Consider the following 19,526-nt stretch of genomic DNA (forward strand, 5'->3'; position numbering starts at 1 on the left):
GGTTCACATCAAGGACATGAAAAGTACATGTCAAATGAATGGATCCCTTTTAAGACCCAAGTAGCTTGAGTGAGCAACATCGGACAATATGCTCTGGAAAGCTCGGTGGTGAGGCACACGGGAGAGGCACTGTGAGAACTCAGAAGGGAGATCACTGGCAAGTGGATGGTCAGGCAGGGGCTATGGCAGTCGAGGCTTCTGGGACATTTCTCACACTTGGGTCCCAAGCATTTTACAGATATTGTATCATTCTTGGTGACCTTGTGCTACAGGCACTATTATGAAACTCGCTTACAGAAATGGAAACCGAAGTAGAAAGGAGAAGTGACTTTCTAGAACACAGTGAAACCTGGAGAGGAAGGCCTGGACCCATGCCTGTCTGGTGGGTTAGTCTGTACCGGTTTCTTCACTCTTCTGTCTTCAGGAGCAAAGAGAAGATGCCGCTATGGAAACAGCTTCCCGCCTTCCCAAATGGCTTTGAAACTGCCAGCCATGATCTGGACTGTGTTTCTGATGCAAAAATTTGAAGGTGAGGTGGGCACCTCTGGGTTGGAGAATGGCTGGCTGTCTTTGGCAGACACTTAGAAAGCATTGTGAGCCAATCATGTAGACTTGGTTAGACAAGTAGAGATTGTATGGAAGGCCTTGGATACCAAGGACAGTGGTGAGTAGATGCCCCTAGATGCTAGGACACTGCACAATTTATCTGCAAAGGTGGCACCCAACTCTACTTTAAGAACCTTTGTTTGAACTGGGTATGATGGTACATGCCTTTAAAATGCCTTTTAGAAAAGCACTTGGGAGGCTGAGGCAAGTGGATCTCTGTGAGTTAAAGGCTGTCCTGGTCTACAGAGTGAGTTCCAGGACAGTCAGGGCTACACAGAGAAACCTTGTCTGAAAAACCAAAACCAAAAAATAAAACCAAAAACAAAACAAAAAACAAAACCAAACAAACACCTTTATTCGGAAAGACTTTCACCAAGCACATGCGTGAAGCTGACTGATTCCCTGAACACACTCTTGCCCTCTAAGAACTAATGGTTTTTCGGGGTAGAAAGCCTCTGATAGAATGAGAGGAAAGTGGAAATAGAGCTGAGGGCTAAGAATTTTAATGGATTCTCAATGAGGATTTCTTAAAGTTTATGCTATTAGAACCAAGCCTTTTCAGGGTGAAGAATGAAGGAATAGGCACTCACTCCTGGTGATCCAGATCTGTGGGAAGGTGGTGCTTAGAGAAGACCACCCCATTGGTCACACACTGTCTAGTCTCTGGGAAGTCTCTAGCCCACTGAGATTCTGGGAGAGACATGATTCCAGAGCTCAGGAGGCAGAGGCGGGAGGATCAGAAATTCAAGGTCATTCTTGGCTGTACGGGCAGTCTGAGCAAGCTATGTGCAACTCAATCTCAAAAACAAAACAAAACAAAACAAACAAACAAACAAAAGAAACACCAAAAAAGTGGAAAGAGACTCTAGGATCCATGGAGCTGTTTAAATGTCAAAGGAGCAAAAATCTTCCTCAGGTGTCTTAAAAGCCACCCAGTGTGGCTTGTACATCTTGGAGACCACATCCTAAGAATTTGCTCAGTGGAAGGGACTTACTCCAGAACTGGTTGGACAAATCACAACCTCTCGCCTAGGTTCGACACACCTAGGAAGTCGAAAGTCAGGGTTTAAATCTAAATCTGTCTGATGACAGAACCAGTTTCAGTGGGTTGTTTGTTAAATTTTAGGAGAGGGTGAAGCCAGGGCCTCCACACTAGGTAAGCATCCTGCCGCTGGGCAGAGGACACAGAAGGACATCAGTGTGTGGCCCTGTCACTGTCTGCTTTACTCCTTTGCAACAGGGTCTCTCTAAACCTGGCACTGGACTGGCAAACAGCAAGCCCCAGATACCCTCGCATCTCTACCCAGCGCAGCACTGGCGTTAGGAGCTTTGTGAGGTCATGTCCAGCTTTTTTATGAACATTGAGATTCAAAATTAGGTCCTTTGTGCAGCAAGTGTTCTTAATCCTGGGGCCATCTCTCAGCCTTTTTGCTTATTTGGGGCTTGTTGTTTTGTTTCACAATAGAGTCTCAGGTTGACTTGAGATTCACTATGATGTCCCGTGTGGCCTGAAACTTGCAATAATCCTCCTGCCTCAGCATCCTGAGCACTGTGATTACAAACGGAACCACCATGCCTGGCTGAGAACCACGTTTTAACCATAAATCTGTTACATTCACAGGTTCCTAGTGAGGGCAACATGATGATGCATATAAAATGATCTGGAATAACCTGGAATATGGCAAGCAGTTAACTGAAACTAGATTCACAATCATAATAATTGTCTTGATGCCCAGCTCAATCAGGGGTGCAGAGGACAACGCTATCTTCTGGACAAAAGAACAAGATCAACAGAAGACAAATGGTGCGCCCACTCCTGTGTGGATTGTGTGCATCAGGACCCTGCCCGGCTCCCCAGCTGTTCCCTCGCCCTGAGCCACAGCCTCCCCAGGAAAGTGTGATCACTTTTCCCTGTCTTGTCCTCCTGCCTGCACAGCCTGCTATTCATAGAAGGGGGAGTAGGAGGAGCAGGGACAGTGTGAGGCTCTTTAATGTCAAGGTTCCACAGCCCATGCATTGCATAGATCCTACTTAGTCATAGGTGGAAAGCGAATGTCGTTGCCTTCTGCTAAGCCAGAAAAGTCCCTACATGCTCACAGATTGCTCTGTGCAGAGACTCCGAGCTCACCTGATGGTGGATCCCACCCAGGAAGGATGCCATCTTTAAACAATTGCCTGATTTCATCGCGGGAACACTGTGTGCCTTCACAGAGAGGGGGTGGCTCTGCCTAGCAGTGATAACGACTGGAGGTATGGTGGCAAACAGGATGTGCCTGTCATGGGTTATTTTTTAATTAAATTAAAATTTTAAAATGTGTGTGTGTGTGTGTGTGCCTGTGTGTGCCTCTGTGTGTGTGCATGCCTGTGTGTGCCTCTGTGTGTGTGCATGCCTGTGTGTATTTATATGCTCCGTGACTCTGTAGGTGACCTTGGAGGTCAGAGGTCACCAGATGCCATCAAACTGGAGTAGAGGAAGTTATGAGGGCCTGATGTAGGTGCTGAGAATTGAACCTAGGTCCTGTGTAGCAGCAGTACATGCTCTTAACCTCTGAGCTGTCTTTTCAGTCCCTACAATATATTTTTGTTGTTGTTATTTGGTTTTGGTTTTGGTTTTAGTTTTGGTTTTTCGAGACAGGGTTTCTCTGTAGCTTTGGAGGCTATGCTGGAACTCACTCTGTAGACCAGGCTGACCTTGAACTCTTAGAGATCCGCCTGCCTCTGCCTCCTGACTGCTGGAATTAAAGGTGTGCACCATCACTGCCCCAGCTACAGTGGATTCTTCAACGTGGAGCTGACAGTGTCCTAGACCCAGGGTGATGCTGTTCCTTTCATTGGACAGTGATTGGAAAGATTTATGTAGGGAAGAGATGCCTGAGCTGGATCCTGAGGTATAAACTGAAATTTGGCCAGCAGAGAAAGGGGGAAGGTGTGTGAATGAGAGGGAAGAATGGTCCTGAGCATTTCCAAGACTTGGGACAACATGATGCTCCCGAAATGCTGGTCGTTGTTTGTGGTAGGAGTCCTAGGAGACCAGGCTGCAGGCTTGGGCAGGGGCTCTCGTTCTAGGAGGCTCTGAACAGCAAGGGTGCACTGGAGTGGGGGGCATCCCAGGCAGGCAAGCCACAGTAAGAAGATAAACAAGCCTGCTTTTGGATCTGAATTCCAGTGTTAGTTGCTTTTCTCCCTCCTGCAAAAGGCCTGGCAGGGGCCTGGGAGATGGCTCAGCAAGTAGTGCGAAAACCAGCATAGGAGTCCCAGAACCCCTGTAAATAGCTGGGCGCGGCAATGCCCTCTTGTAACCCCAGTACTGAGGAAGTGGAAACAGGTGAGTCCCTGGGGCTTGCTGACTAGCCCTACTACTCCCCCTTCTACGAATAGCAGGCCACATATGTGCACGCGCGTGTGCACACACACACACACACACATACACACACACTACTTGACAGAACAACATATATTTTGCTAATGGTTTTGGTTCATCATTACAGGGAGGACACAGTGGACTGGAGCTACTAATACCATTATTGACAGAAAGTGGGGGAGGAAGGAAGGGATGGAGAGAAAGGAAGGAGAGAGAGAGATAGAGAGAGAGAGAGAGAGAGAGAGAGAGAGAGAGAGAGAGAGAGAAACGATGCTCTCTGGGAATGTCCCCACAGACACAACCGAAGGAGCACAGCACCAATCTCCTAGGGAACTCTGAGCTCAGTCAGTGAGGTCTGGAGAGCCACCATGAGGCCCTGTTGCTCTTCAGTGACACCTGACTGCACCTCTGTGGGTCTCAGTGTCCATGACTACAAGATAGCACAGTGCCTTCCATATAAAGTTAATCGGTGTTAGACCAAAGATCAAATAACAAACCTAACGCAGTCTCAACACATGGCAGCTCTCAGAAAACTGCTCCTTTCACTGGCAGAGGAGAGCCGAGGGTATTTCCATCTGGGCAGAGATGCTGCAAGATTTTATTAGCTGTGGAGAAAGAATCAGAGTAAAAAGTTCAAATGATGATCCACTTGACTTGATATTGTATTTCTGCTGAATGGTCACTGTGGCCCATAAACATGTACAGTGGCAGTCAGTTCAAATGTTTTATAAAGCAGATATTCACTTTGGGTCGATAGCTCCAGTCCTCAGAGTAAGACCAGCAGCCGTGTGAAGTCATACCTTGGGGGGTGGGTCACTTTGTGGATCTCTATGTCCCTATGAGGGTTGCATTCTCATTCCAGGGCAGGATTCCAAGGCCTGGGTTTCTCATATCTGGATCTGGGTCCAAGAAGTCTAGACAAGCAGCTGACTTCACTGCCTTGGGCTTTCTGATGTGAGAAGACAAGCCTGGAAGGAAGAACACTATAGTGTATAGTATAGTATAGTATAGTATAGTATAGTATAGTATAGTGTACTTGTAGGTGTGGGAGCTCCTCCCGCTCCTTCAGCCAATAGACGCTGAGATACCAGCCCACTGGGGCGTGGTCTCTTCCTCTTTAAAAAGCAGCTGCAGCCCTCCGCTTGCTCTCTTGCTCCAACGACTAGACTCCTTTCCTGGCTGTCGTGTAGGATGCTGTTCTGTAAGTTTTTTCCCCTCAAATAAATAACTCTTTGAATTCAAACTGGTGTGGGATTGTTTTGCGCTTTATCTGATGCCCAACGTTTGGTTTTAGAACTAACCCCCACTCCCTATCCCCCATCCCCTGGCTCGGCTGCCTGCAATGACGTCCCCTCTCCCAGTAAAGTTTGCCCTCAGGTTTAGGGACATCATTTAGGGGTTGATTATAATTAGTATTCAGTTGAGGGTTGGGGAAGGAATTTTATAAGCTCAGGGATCTTTTTGAAAAAAAAATTGGATGATGGGATAATAGATTGGTATTTGTGAGCTATTGCTTATAGATAATTACGTTGGCATAGAATTTTGTATATGGATAGAAAGTTAAATTATATTGAATATTGTATGCATGCTTCTACCTCTGTTTAAAACATTTTTTATGTATTGATATATATATATTGTATTGATATATGTATATTTACCATATTGCAGTGTACATTTCTACCTCTGATTAAGATACTTATATATTGTTTATGTATTGATATATATTTACCATATTGCAATGTATACTTGTACATTGTTTATATTTGGAGGTCATTGTCCTCATTTATTGCACAATTGTTTATTCTCTTAGCCTTTAAGTTAGGTATTAAGAATTGTAGATCTATAGTAATCTATGTTTGTTATATTTATAGTTAGACTAATCAGGTTTTTTAGATACATAGAGATTATATTCTGTAAAAATAATCTTCAACCTCTTCAAAGAGCTATAGAAAATGGCATTTAATCTAACTTAAAGTTCTGTGGTAGTGAGACGCAATCACTCCTGACAACACCAATGTATTCCTGAGAGATTGTTGGGCACCAAAGACACTCCACTTGAAGCTTGTCTTCTTGGGCAAGGAACTGCCCATACCTCAACTACTGACAAAATACATAGTATCCAAAAATGGATGAGCAAAACTGTCAAATCTTGCCAAGACAGGGTAAGACAGTTTTGAAAAATTTCTTGCCTTTAAAAATAATCTGTCAGTTATTCTAGGCCTTAGCCAAAGTTGGTTGCTTCAACGCTGCAAATGTGGCTTTGGATGATTGCCCAGGTAGCCAGTTTTCTCTGTGATTTGTTGCATATTTTGAAAGTTGTTTTATTGCACTTCCTGATTACTCAGGTAACATTATTTCCCTTCTCAGATCTTTGATGGGGTTGAAGACTAAATAAATGTAGTTACTTTCCTCTCATGACTTGGCCGAGTTATTTATTATACAAGACTTAAGCTAGTTAGAATAGGATATTTTTTCTTATTGTATATACTTTTATAGTAGGTTTAGAACTCTCTTACTTAAATAAAAGGGGAAGGTGCTGCGGGAGTGCCTTCCGCGCCTTCAGTCAATAGACGCTGAGATACCAGCCCACTGGGGCGTGGTCTCTCCCTCTTTAAAAAGCAGCTGCAGCCCTCTGCTTGCTCTCTTGCTCCAACGACTAGACTCCTTTCCTGGCTGTCGTGTAGGATGGTGTTCTGTAAGTTTTTTCCCCTCAAATAAATAACCCTTTGAATCCAAACTGGTGTGGGATTGTTTCATGCTTTAATTTATGTTTTAATAAATAAACCTTGCCTGAAGATCAGAGGGCAAAGCAGTCACACTAGTCAACCATACAGGCCAGAAAGTAATCCCGGGACTCAGGAGATAGAGACAGATGAATCTCTGTTAGTTCTAGGCCATCCTGGGCTACACAAGATTGAATCTCTTTAAAAGAGAAACAGAGCTCACACAAAGGTAATCCCAGCACTAGAAAGATGGAGACAAGCGTGATATGGCTGGGCAGAAAGAGGAATATAAGGGGGAAGAGACAGGAACTCAGTGGAGTGTGGAGACTTCAGGATTCATGGAGACAGGATCTTGCCCATTTTCCATCTGAAGTAGAGGTAAGAGCCAGTGGCTGGCTGCTATTGCTTTTCTGAACCCCAAAATCTGTCTCTTAGTTTTTATTATTTGTGCTACATTTGGTGCCCAATGTTTGGGGTACAACTTCATGAAAAAGCCATTTGCCTGTGACTTTACAGCCACCAGCATAGACCAGAGCTACACACGCCTGAAGTCATTGCTCTACGTGCTAGGTTTTTCTTTTTTCCTCTCCTGGTGGGCTCTTCCTGAACCCCTCATTCTCAGGCTGCTGTCAAATTAGGTAACTGCCTTGAAATCCAGTCAGGCTTTTCCTGTTCTGTGGAGTAGCAGTAAATCTTACATCTTCATCAACATCGGTGACAGATTTGGTAAGATGATCGAGAATTCGTAAAGGGAGGAATTAGTTACAAGAGAGAGTTTCTTCCCCATATTCAAAAATGGAAAACATGATTACGTTGGAGGGATTTGGGTCTCTGAATGGCACTAGGCTGGACAGCTTGAAAATGGAATGATTAAATGAAAGGGTAACTAATTTAGATGGGTTTATGTAATGTCAATTGTAAACATTATCGGCATTATCATTTTTGCTTTGTCATTAAAAATGTTGGTTAATTTGAGTGCTAAGATACAGGCCTTAGGAAAAAACTAATAAAGCACATTACAGAGATATTCAAATTCAGACAGAGGAACTTAATGGAGAACCAATTTCAGTATTACATTGTAAGACTGGAGAGGGAAAGCCTAAGGTTTTCAGACAACCAACCAACCTTGCCAAATGGCAGAGGCTCTGTTACAGCTAACTGGACTCCTGTGCCAATGTTAGATTTAAGGAGATTCAAGGAAGCAATATTCTCATATAGCGTGCTTTACCCTTTGTGAAGGAAATGCTAAACTTGTGGTCAGTTTGTAATAGAATTATTCCTAAAGACTGGATAGATTTGGTTAAAGGTGTTTTAGAGCCTGGTATACAATTGCAATGTGTCTGGTTCAGAGAAGAGGCTCAGGTTATTGAGCAACAGAGTAAAGCTAGAGTTATGGAAATCTTCTAAGATCAAATTCTTGGAGAAAGAAATTATACTACTATAGAAAGGCAATCTGTATATGGTGACCACACCCTGTATTTATGCTGTGTAGCTGATTTGAATGTTTAGGACAGAATAGGAGAAATAGAATTGAGTAATTTACTAGTTATAACAGGGCCCAAGGGAGGCCTTTATGGATTTATTACAAAGATTGACTTTGTCAGTAAATAGAATGATACCAAATTTAGAAGCTAGACAAATAATAATTGAATCTCTGGCTTTTGAAAATGTTAATTCTCAATGCAAATGGATATTTCACCCATTAAAGGCTACGTAAACACCTTTAGAGGAATGGATCTAAAATACAATTAATATTGAGTCTCATGACCATGGTTATACTTGGATAGGAGAGGTGATTTCCAGAGGTTTGAAGAAAAAAGTCAAAATGTCAAGTGTTTCAATTGTGGCAAACAAGGTCACCTTAAAAGGGATTATAAGTAAGGCATTCCTAGAAACAATGTTTTTTTTTTCTAAGCATAATCCATTCAGAATGCCCCTCCCCTCTGTATTATGCAGAAGATATGGCAAAGTCAGGCATTGAACCAGTGAATGTAGGTCAACAAGGGATATTTGTTGTCAGGAAACTCCATGAAGGACCTCTTGCAGCTGCAGCCCCCTATGACAAATCCAGTTCAGATGTTTCCTACCATCATAGAGGAAACCCCTTCTCAGAGTAATTAAAGAGCCTAATGCCTATTGTAAGAAATCATACTGCTTTGGATAATAGAACAGCTATAGAAGAGAAAACAAAAAATTCAGGAGAAACCATAAAGTGAGTATCTTGGCAAACTTCTATAAATGAACAAAGACCAAAATTAAAAATACAAACAAATGATGTTGTCATTGAAGTTCTGTTAGACACAGGTGTGGATGTAACAATAATTTCATCAGAATCTTGGCATCCAGATTGGCCTCTTCAGGATGTAAATGTCAGTTTTTAGGGATCCGAACTTTATCTCAGGTAAAGCAGAGCATGAGATGGATCAAATGTATAGGGTCAGAAGAGCAGAGAGGAATATTCAAAATCATATGTAGCTAACATAGCAACGAATCTGTGGGGAAATGATTTGTTATAGCAATGGAATACTCAGATTAACATTCCCCCAATCTTAGTAACAAACCATAAACTAAGATATGTTTCTGAGAAAAATAATACAAGATATTATAAAGAGCAATCACCTACAATTCAAGTTGTACAAGAAGAGGGCACAACAGCTGCTGATCTTCCAAAAGTACCAACAGTTCAGCCTTTAAAATTGTTGACAGACAAAACTGTATGGGTTGTGCAATGGCTTTTAACAATAGAGAAATTGCAGGATTTGGCTGGTACAGGAGCAACTAAATGCTTAGCATATTGAAGAATCAAACAGCCCTTGAAATTCTCTTGTATTTGTTGTTAAAAGGAAATCTGGGAAATGGAGAATGATAATAGGTCTAAGAGTTGTTAATAAGGTGATTCAGCCAATGTGTTCTTTACAGTCTGGTATTCCTTTGCCTTCTCTATTACCTAAAGGGTGGTCTCTTATAGTTATTGATTTAAAAGATTGTTTCTTCACTATACCTTTACAAGAAAAAGACAGAGAAAAATTTATCTTCACAGTGTCTATTTATAATAATTCTCAGCCTACTAAGAGACATCAATGGGAGATTCTCCCACATGGAATGTGAAATAGCCCTCCCTACTCTGTGCCAATATTTTGTAAGTCAGTCATTGGAAATGATACATAAGCAATTTCTGGAATCTATAGTTTATCATTACATGGATGACATTTTATTATCTGATTCAAATACAGATACTTTAGAAAGAATGTTTGAAGAAGTAAAGAACACTTTGCCTTGTTGGGGACTACAAATTGCTCCTGAAAAAAATAAAAGAGGAGATTCCATTAATTATTTGGGTTATAAAATAGGTTTACAAAAAATTAGACCCCCAAAGGTGCAAACTAGGAGAGACAGATGGCAGACTCTTAATGACTTTCAAAGATAGTTGGGAGATATTTCCCATATATGGTGCACTATTGGGATAAAACCTGATAAAAATGATTAATATAAACAAAATCTTAGAAGGTGACAAGGACTTAAATAGTCCCAGGGAATTATCAGCTGACGCTGAGAGATAATTGGCTTTGATCCAAGAGAAATTACAGAAGGCACATGTGGATTGTGTGGATTTGAATATTAACTGCATTCTGGCCATATTACCCTCCAAATATTCCCCCCTACAGGAGTTTTAATGCAAAGGGAGGATATTATCTTAGAACGGATCTTTTTACCACATAAGTTGAGTAAAAAATTTAAAAACTTATGTGAAAAAAAGTCTCTGAGTTAATTCTAAAAGGAAAATTGAGACTTTATAATTAGCAGGAATAAACCCAGTAGAAATTATAGTACCTTTCAACAACAATTAAATTGTCAAATTACGGGAAGAAAGTGAACCCTGGCAAAGAGCTCGTAATGATTTTTTTTGGAGAGATTAACAGCAACTATCCCCAAAACAATATAATTTACAAAGAGAATTAGCTGGATCCTTCTTTGCATTGTACATGACACACCAATAACTGGAGTCCCCTGCAGCCTAAACTGCTACAAATAAATCAGGAGGAAAGGCAGGTTACAAATCAGAGAATTTAAGTAAAGTAGAATAAGACCCTTATGATTATATCCAGAATTATATGCTATTTTCATCATACTAAGGGATTTTAAAGACCATCTCAACATAGTTACCACTTTACAATATGACAAAATAGTTGTTTTGCATATTCAAACCACTGATTTTATACTAGATGATACAGAATTGACTTTTTTATTTATTCAATTACAAGATACAATCAGGAATAGGAATCATCTCATATCCATAACACACATCTGATCCCATACAGGTCTGCCAGATCCTCTAACATAAGATAATGAAGAAATTGATCAGTTATTAATTGGAGATATGATGAGGACAACAGAATTTCTTTAAAAAAAATCATGTCAATAGCAAAGGTTTAAAAAAGACTTTTCCATCATGTGGCAACAAGTCAAGGAAATTATAAGAACGACTTGTTCTTTATACAACCAAACACCACTACCTGCAGGAAGTAACCCAAAGAATATTCAAAGGAATGAAATATTGTAGATGGATGTATTCCATCTTATAGAATTTGGAAAACTAAAATATGTATACCACCCCACTGATACTTATCCAGGGTTTCAATGAGCAACTGCCTTCATTACAGCTATGCCTCACAATCCTTGTGGCCAGGCAATTATAGAAAGATAAAATTGAACTGTAAAGGATAAACTAAATAAACAGAAAGGAAAGACAAAGACTCCCAGAAATAGATCATGTGATGCTTTATTAACTTTAAAGTTTCTAAATGGTAACAAGAAAGGAACAACAGCTGTGGAGAAACACTGGATAGTAGAATAAACTACGGAATTAAATCAGTATATATACTTTAAAGATATACTGGCCTCAGAATGGAAACCAGAACATGTGTTATGTTGGGGAAGGGGTTTTGCTTTGTTTCCACAGGAGAAGAAAAGCTATGGATACCATCAAAATTGATAAAGATTCAATTTCAACAGGAGACACCTCTTAGAAAAGATGACAGTTCATTAAGCACCATGGCCATTTAATCTAACCTAATGTATAAAACTAACATTTGATCAGATATAACTTGCCAAAAGAGAATCTCCCCAAAATTAGGGTTGGGAAAGGATTTTGTTTCTGTCTTTTCAAAAGAATAAAGGTATCCAGCTAAGGAATTTGAAGATAACTGGACAAATGAGACATCTGAGGAAAAAGGACAAATGATCTAGAAAAAAAAATTTTCTCAAGAAAAAAAATAAATCAGCCTATTGGTATATCACATTTCCAACAGAATAAAATTTCATAAATTGTCCCAAACTTTTGTTTCTGCTGTTCTCTACAGACATATAATGCAAATAGTCTTTTTGTAGTCCCGGTCTAATTAATAATCAAAGCTGGCTGTGGATCTGGAATGTGGCTCTCTCCTTCTTTAAACCCAACATGCTTATTAAAGTGAAACCCAAAATCTCTGTCTCATCCCAGAAGAGCCACCTGATATGGGACAGAAGAAAACAAATATTTAAGGACTATTATACTGCCACTAATTTCATAATCCTTTGGTTTTATATTGACTCTTTTGTAGATTTTCTTCAAGTATAAAATTCATGATTAATATATGTATATATATTTAACTTTTTGTCATGATATTAATGGCTATATAGAGTACTAATTCTAGAAAAAGATTTCATTTACCTTACTGTACATGATTTTGGGTTTGAGTCCTTATCAGTTTTCTGCAGTAAACCATGAGCATGCCTAACAGTGACCCTATAAGTCTTCATGAGGAGGGTGGGGCCCCACAATGATGATTACTCCTGGACTATGATAACACTACTAAGCTTAAAAACATCACCTAAATATCAGCTTTGGACTACAATTTGCTCGGAACAATTTCAAGGCAGCTAGCTGAGATGATCCAGCCTGACATATTACTCCAGGCAGGACCTGAGACAATCCCTGCACTTTTCCATTACACAGAGACTGGACAACAAATGATACAGTTACCTCTCCCAGGACCTGACAATTAACCCAAATTTTTCTTTTCAGGATTCCCTAAAGATGAGTTGGAAGTAAATTTAAGAGCACAACACCCACATTTTCAAGAGGTGGGGTCGGTGGTTTTTGGTCTTAATTGGATTATAGATATTTGTCATTGTTTAGGGGGATTGGTTACAAGTTTTTATTGGTAATGGTCAGGAAAAAGGCTAAAAAAGGAAATTAGATTCAAGGTTGAAAAGAAAAAAGAGGATATAGATATGATAGTATAAAAGGGAAGATTATTGAATCTACTCTGAAAAGAAAAAAGTGAGGATATAGATATAAGATAAAAAGGTAGATTATTGAATCCACTTTTTAAAAACAACTACTAGTTTTAAATGTTTTACATTGGATTGGACTTTTGTATATTGTATGCAAATTTCTTATATTGATACAAAGTTGAGAATAATTTGTTAGAACGTACAATACATACATTTCTACTCTTGTTCAAGGTATTGTGTCTATGTGACTCATTTAACAATGTAGTGCAAATTTCTTGTTCTTGGCAATTATTATTACCAACTGCTCAGGATAATAAGGAAATATAGGTTAGTAGTTAAACACCTATTATAGTCAATCTTTAGTCATACTAGGTATATTTCTAAGTTACAGATATATTTTAGATAGACAGGCCATCTTCAAACACTTCAGAGAACTACAGAATTTGGCATTTAAGTTATCTTAATAACATAGGCTCTTTTTTTTTAATGAAAATTAGACATCTCTGCTCCTGGCAACACCAATCTACTTCAGAGAAGATAATGGGCATTGAAGAAAAAGTAAGCCACTGGGCAAGAAAATGTCCTTGCCTCAACTAATGGTATGCTGTCCTAATTGGACAAGCAGAACACAAAAGAAAGTGACTACCAAACATTGTCAAGACAAGGAAGGACAGCCCTTTAGGATATCCTGCTTCATAGAAAAGTCTGTCAGATACACTAGGCCTGTAGGCTGAAGATGGATGCTCCAGCATTGCAGAGGAACTGTGGGTGACTGTCCAGGCATCCAGGATGTTTTTGTCATTTCTCACATTTTTTGGAAGTTGCTTGTTAACACTTCCTGCTTCCTCAGTTAATATTATTTCCTTCTTGGGTGTCTGAGGGAGTTGGAAATTAGATAGTTATAGCTTTCCTTGTTTAACAGATGCAGAAAAGCAAGTTATGATAGAAAGTAAATTAGGTACAAGTCTTTGTATTCACCAAGATAGGATAGATAGGGAGTATTTTCTCTATATTTGTCAAATGCAAATGGACTAGACATTGTTGATGTATTTATTTGCTTGTATATATTGTATATAGTTATTATACTTATTATCTATAGTTTCTCTCATATTAATTATAGTCTTTATTTTAGACAAAAAAGGGAAATGCAGTGGTATATTATTTGGGTTTTTTATAAATAAACCTTTCCTGAAGATCAAAGGGCAAAGCAACTGTTCTAGTCAGCCATACACACCAAGGAATGGTGATATACACCTTAAATCCCAGGACTCAGGAGACAGAAGTAGATAGATCTCTGTTAGTTCAAGGCCAGCCTGGGCTACACAAGATTTAATCTGTCTAAAAGAAAAACAGAACTCACAAAGGTGATCCCAACACTTGGGATCACACGCCTTTAATCCCAGCACTAGGGAGATGGAGACAGGAGTGATATGACTGTGTGTGAGCAGAGAGAGGATTATAAGGGGAAAGGATACAGGAACTCAGTGAGTGTGGAGTCTTCATGATTCATGCAGACAGGATTCCACTCACTTTCATTCTGAGGTAGAGAATAGAGCCAGTGGCTGGCTGCTTTGCTTTTCTGATCTTCAGGTTGAACCCCAATATCTGGCTCTGGGTTTTTATCTTTATTACTTGTCCTATAGGAGACAGTTGGTGAGTTCAAGTTTACAGAGTCACATACAAGAGAACTGCACCTGTTCCCCACTTCTTTAGTTCACACTTTCATCTGGCAAATATTTCCTGAGTGCCACCAAGAAGCAAGTGGGGTGTGTGTGGAGACAACAGTCGCACGCCCTTCCATCTCATGGTTTTCACATGCAGAATGTGGAGAATCAGCACCTGTACATGTATGAGGCTTCCCACCGATCAGTTAAATGCACCCACAGCCTCTGGGCAAGACGATAAGTCAGAGAAAATGGTCCCAAGAAGAGACTCTTGCCAGACGGTTACTGAGCTGCACCACACCCTACCAAAACCAGTTTTCTAAGCCGTTAGCACAACATTTTGAGTCCGAGGTCAGAGTGAAGTCCCTTCTCTTTGAGTTCCTGAAGAGAGAAGAAAAGGACCCACCTGTAAAAGGAACCTCTATATTTTCCTACTCCTCAGTTCTTAGCACTGGGATGAATGAACGTCTCAGTACAGTTCCAGAAAGATGTATTTATTATCCTCATATGAGCCAGACTTTGGGACATATCCCCAGAGAATAAAGTACATTGTACTATTTGATTAGTCAGAGGTGTTTCCCTCATATCCAGCAGACTTAGAAAGCTCAGCAGTGGATCTAAACACCAATACCATCATAACCACAACAAACAGCACAGAGCCCACCAAGTCAGAGTGCTCACATCTAACCTTCCCCTCCGGAGGCTGTCTTATGTCTTTTCTCTCCATGGATTTCTCGAAGGGTCTCCAGATAGAGGCACTGACACCTTCCCACTCCTTCCCACCCTTTTCCACTGCGTCCTTAGACTACTCTCCCTAGGAGGAGAGGACCTGGTCCCTCACTGCTCAAGTCCTTCGCTGACCCCGAGTCTCCCTAGGGGACTCACTCACTCCTCACTGGAAATCAAGGCTGTACCAGGGCTGAGTCCTCCTGAACTCCATCTCAAGACAGCCCCTCCCCATTTCCCTCTCGTCCTTCCTCATCAGTCAGGACAGACCAGGAACTGCTTCTCTTCTGACTCCTTTTACTTCAGAGTCTAGCTCAATGACTACTTCTCCTGAACCCTGTGCAATGTTGCTCATCCTCTGGGGGACTAACCACCTCCTCCCATGTCCGTGGGGATTCTAATGTCGCTTCCATGGAAGCATCTTCCATGATGTGTTGGGCTCACTTGCTGTGACCATAGCACATGTCAAAGGCTTTGCCTCGGAGGTGTATGTTTCTTTACTACATATATGAAGCCAAGAGATAGGCGATTCTGTAGGTGTTTCTGTTTTGTGTTTTGGCATGAAGTTGAATGATGTGCTGGAAGGAAGGGGAACAGGTGTTCCAAGACAGTCCTTAGACAGCCAGGGCAAAAAGTTCCGGTTTCTCAGCCAGCCACCCAGTTGAACACGTGGGACTGCCTTGTTCTAGGTGCTGGGGATTTGACTTTTAAAGCCACCCAGATTTTGCCTTTATACAGCTTAAGAGCGTGTACTTTGGACTTGAGAGATGGCTCAGAGGTTAAGAGCTCTGCTCTTGCAAGGAACCCAAGGACAGTTGGGCAGCTCACAACCACCTGTAGCTCCAGCTCCAAGAGATCAGAACCCTCTTCTGGCCTCCACAAGTACCTGCACTCATATGGCATTTACACACACACACACACACACACACACACACACACACGCACATACGCACAATAAGTAAGTAAATAAATAAGTTTTTAAAAAGACGGGGCAGACATGGTGGCATATGCTTTTAACCCCAACACTTGGGAGACAGATGCAGGTGGATTTATGAATCTGAGTACAGAGAGAAACCCTGTCTCTAAAAATCAGAATAATAATGATAAAGATGATAAAATGAAAAAAAAAAGATCTCTCTCTCTCTCTCTCTCTCTCTCTCTCTCTCTCTCTCTCTCAGTATGGTCTTTAAGAGCAAGAGAAGGTTGATTCCCAGGTCTCCTTCCTCTGGGTAGCCATGGACAAACTGCCTATGTTTTTATCCATACCAGCCCTTCAGTGTTAAGTTTTGTCTTGGGAATTAGTGCTCTGATCTGTATCCAGCACTTAGAGCAGCGCCAGCAGAGTAAGCAGGGGATAAATGTCACCAGTTATTGAAGAGCTCAGAGTCAATGTAGCTTGAAGTGACATGCGATCCAAGGGAGTTCTTATTGAGGAAAACGCCATTTAAAAAAGCAAAACACCTTTGTATCATCTTCCAGGAGGTTCTAGATTCTTTTGACAGCTGCTCAGAATGAGATTTTGATGATAGCAACAGGATTGCGGGATGATAGATGTGGCCATTTTAGCACTTGTGAAAGAACTAGACCGGCTAACTCTCTAGCTTTTGTGGGACATTTAAGTCAGTGGCAACCTCCAAGCTCTGGAGACTACCCTCTGTGGAACTGGCTTCCCTCTTTGCTCCTGGAGTTGGCTGGCTGGCTCTGGACACGTAGGTCTGGGTTCCAGGTAGCTGTGAGAGCAGCGTTGCTCTCCTGCACATTTAGGCTACAGACGATTGTAACACAAGCAGAAGGGTCCTGTGGGAGGGAGGGTCATCGTGTGCTGCAGTTGCTATGTGGAGAGCTGACTAGTACAGCTGAGTTAAGGCCTGGCAGCTTGGAGCCTGTCTGGAGTACCAGCACTAGATAGAGAAGCCTAGCAGCAAACCCTCCGCGTCTTTAGGAGACCACCATCATCTCTCCTGCCAAAGGCAATTAACTCTGTTTCCAGCCGGGACAAGTAAGACATGTGGCACCGGCTCAGCATGTCATGCGTGACGCTGTGCCTGAAACTCCCGAGAGGTCAAAGGATGTGGTATTAGAAGCCTTGAGAAGCTTCCCTCCCACGATCTTAGACATTACTTAATGGATCAAATACTTGGGTATCCTAGTTCAAATGTAGGTTCCGTGCTCTAAAGCCAACGGTTTCAGACGAAGCCTAGTTTGCCCGTCAGGCTCCCTGTCGAGTTACTTAACTCTGTCTCCTCTCGTTCTCCCTGAGAGCCACCGCTCAGCACGAATCAGCAGGATGCGGCTGATGAGCCCTGAACAAGGTCACCTGACTGGCCGTTAGTAGTGGAGCTGGAATGTGAATCAAACCTGGTCTCTTGGAGACCACAACCTATGCTCTTGGTTGACAAATTTGGAAGAAGCCAGTGATTATCCAGTTCAACCAGCTGCCTGCCTGGAGGACGCAGCTTATACCAGAGAGTGCGTGGGATAGGTGCTCTCTTTCCTTTTATGGGAGGCCGTGCTGTGTGAGACTGGGCGATCTCTAACTTCTCCAACCCCCACTTTCCTTTCACAAGAAAAGGAAAAAGGAAAACGGTTTGTATTATTTGTAAACAAATACACACAAAAAAATCTACTGAAAACAAAGTAGAATGGGGCAGGCAGTGAGGCACGTGTCTGTCAACCCAGCACTCTGGAAGAAGAAAGAGTCACGGAGATCAAGAATGTAAGGTCTTTCCCAGCTCCATAGCAAGATGAAGGTCAGCCACTGCTATGTAAGACCCTGTCTCGGAATCAGAAACTAAAAGCTAAATAAACATGAGGGAAGGAAGAAAAAAGAAAAAAGGGAGAAAAGAAGGAGGTTTTTTTTTTTTTTTTTTTTTTTAAGAGAAGACAGACAGACAGACAAAAGCCAGCCTTCTGTCTTCCTAAACAGGCACACTCCAGTACTCTTCTACCAGCTACCAAGCTGCTGGTGCATCCAGCCAACTGTTATTTGCAAAGAGAAGTTGAATATAGTGCCACTCCCTTTCCTGACTCACTAAAATATGAGATCATCTTGAACATTGGGCTAAAACAAGGAATTTCCAAGCTGAGTTTGGCATTTGGCTGTTATAGCCTAATGTTTGTATGTATCTCATCTCTGGTAGAACCGAGTGAGGTCCCCAGATGGTGAGGAGAGCTGCCTCAGAATGCACAGCGGAGCAAAGGGCTGGCAACCAAAGCCCGGTTTCTCGTGAAGCGGGAGCGTGGGCCAATTGTTCTGATTTGAGAACTCTGTCTTCAGACCTCATCACCCTGAGACTGATATGGACAGCAGCTTATACCCTAAACAGAAGAACCCACTCCCCTGGGGCAGAGTGGAGCGTTGGGGGATATTCGATCACACTGTGGACCCCAAGTTATCATTTGCATTAATTAAATAAAATTAATCTTTTGTCAGAAGGCTGAGTTAGCAACTAGTTGACAGAGTCATAGAGCATCAGAGGGCATCTGGAGGAGATGGAGAAACACACCAGAAGTAGTAGGGAGGGAGTTTGAGTGGCACGGCTTTGAGGCTTTTTTGTTTGGTTGTTTTGATGGAGCAGAAGAACTTGTTTTGGGGAGACACCAGCGAGGAGAGGTTAGCTAGTTGCTACCCAGCCCCTCTGAACTAGCAGGTTTTCACCCCAGCATTTGAATCTTGAATCTTATTTATAAATAGGCCAATAGAGGTTTAGTTAAAACTACTTAGCAATAGTGACGGAGTCAGGGCTCCCGGGAACAGAATTCCTGCCAGGCTGTGGCCTCGGTGGCCAGGCTACTGCCAGAGAAACAGGCTGATAATTGCAAAACAGCTCTTCCTGGCTGAAACAGCAGTAGATTAAGGTACAGTCACTGCTCCAAAGACAAAGCAACAGTGAAGGGTGGCAGCCACATCTAGCCTGGAAGGAACTGATCGCAGCCGCTAAGAGAGAACAGAAGCAAAACAGAATGTCTGTGCTTCCCAAGGGGCAAGTGTCTCAGTTCTGATGCAAAGGAGGGATATTAAAAAAAATTTTAAATTAGAGACTATAATTAATGCTAAACTAGCTTAAAATGTGAAACAACAGCATGAGGATGATAAGCAAATAAAATACCGAGAAAATATTTCCACCAACGATCATTCAACCATATGGGATGTGAAGAACCACTCAAACT

The 19,526-nt window shown here is 41.6% G+C and overlaps 1 long non-coding RNA gene across 1 annotated transcript; it reads left to right on the top strand.

The window, feature by feature from the left end:
• Positions 1-357: 357 nt before the first annotated feature.
• On the top strand, positions 358-2,923 carry LOC125417081 (uncharacterized). Its single transcript, XR_007237044.2, has 2 exons — positions 358-529; positions 2,228-2,923. It is a non-coding gene; the product is annotated as an uncharacterized LOC125417081 (long non-coding RNA).
• Positions 2,924-19,526: the final 16,603 nt, after the last annotated feature.

The sequence above is a fragment of the Myodes glareolus genome, chromosome 7 (assembly GCF_982192425.1).
Source record: "Myodes glareolus chromosome 7, mMyoGla1.1, whole genome shotgun sequence".
Taxonomy (NCBI): domain Eukaryota; kingdom Metazoa; phylum Chordata; class Mammalia; order Rodentia; family Cricetidae; genus Myodes; species Myodes glareolus.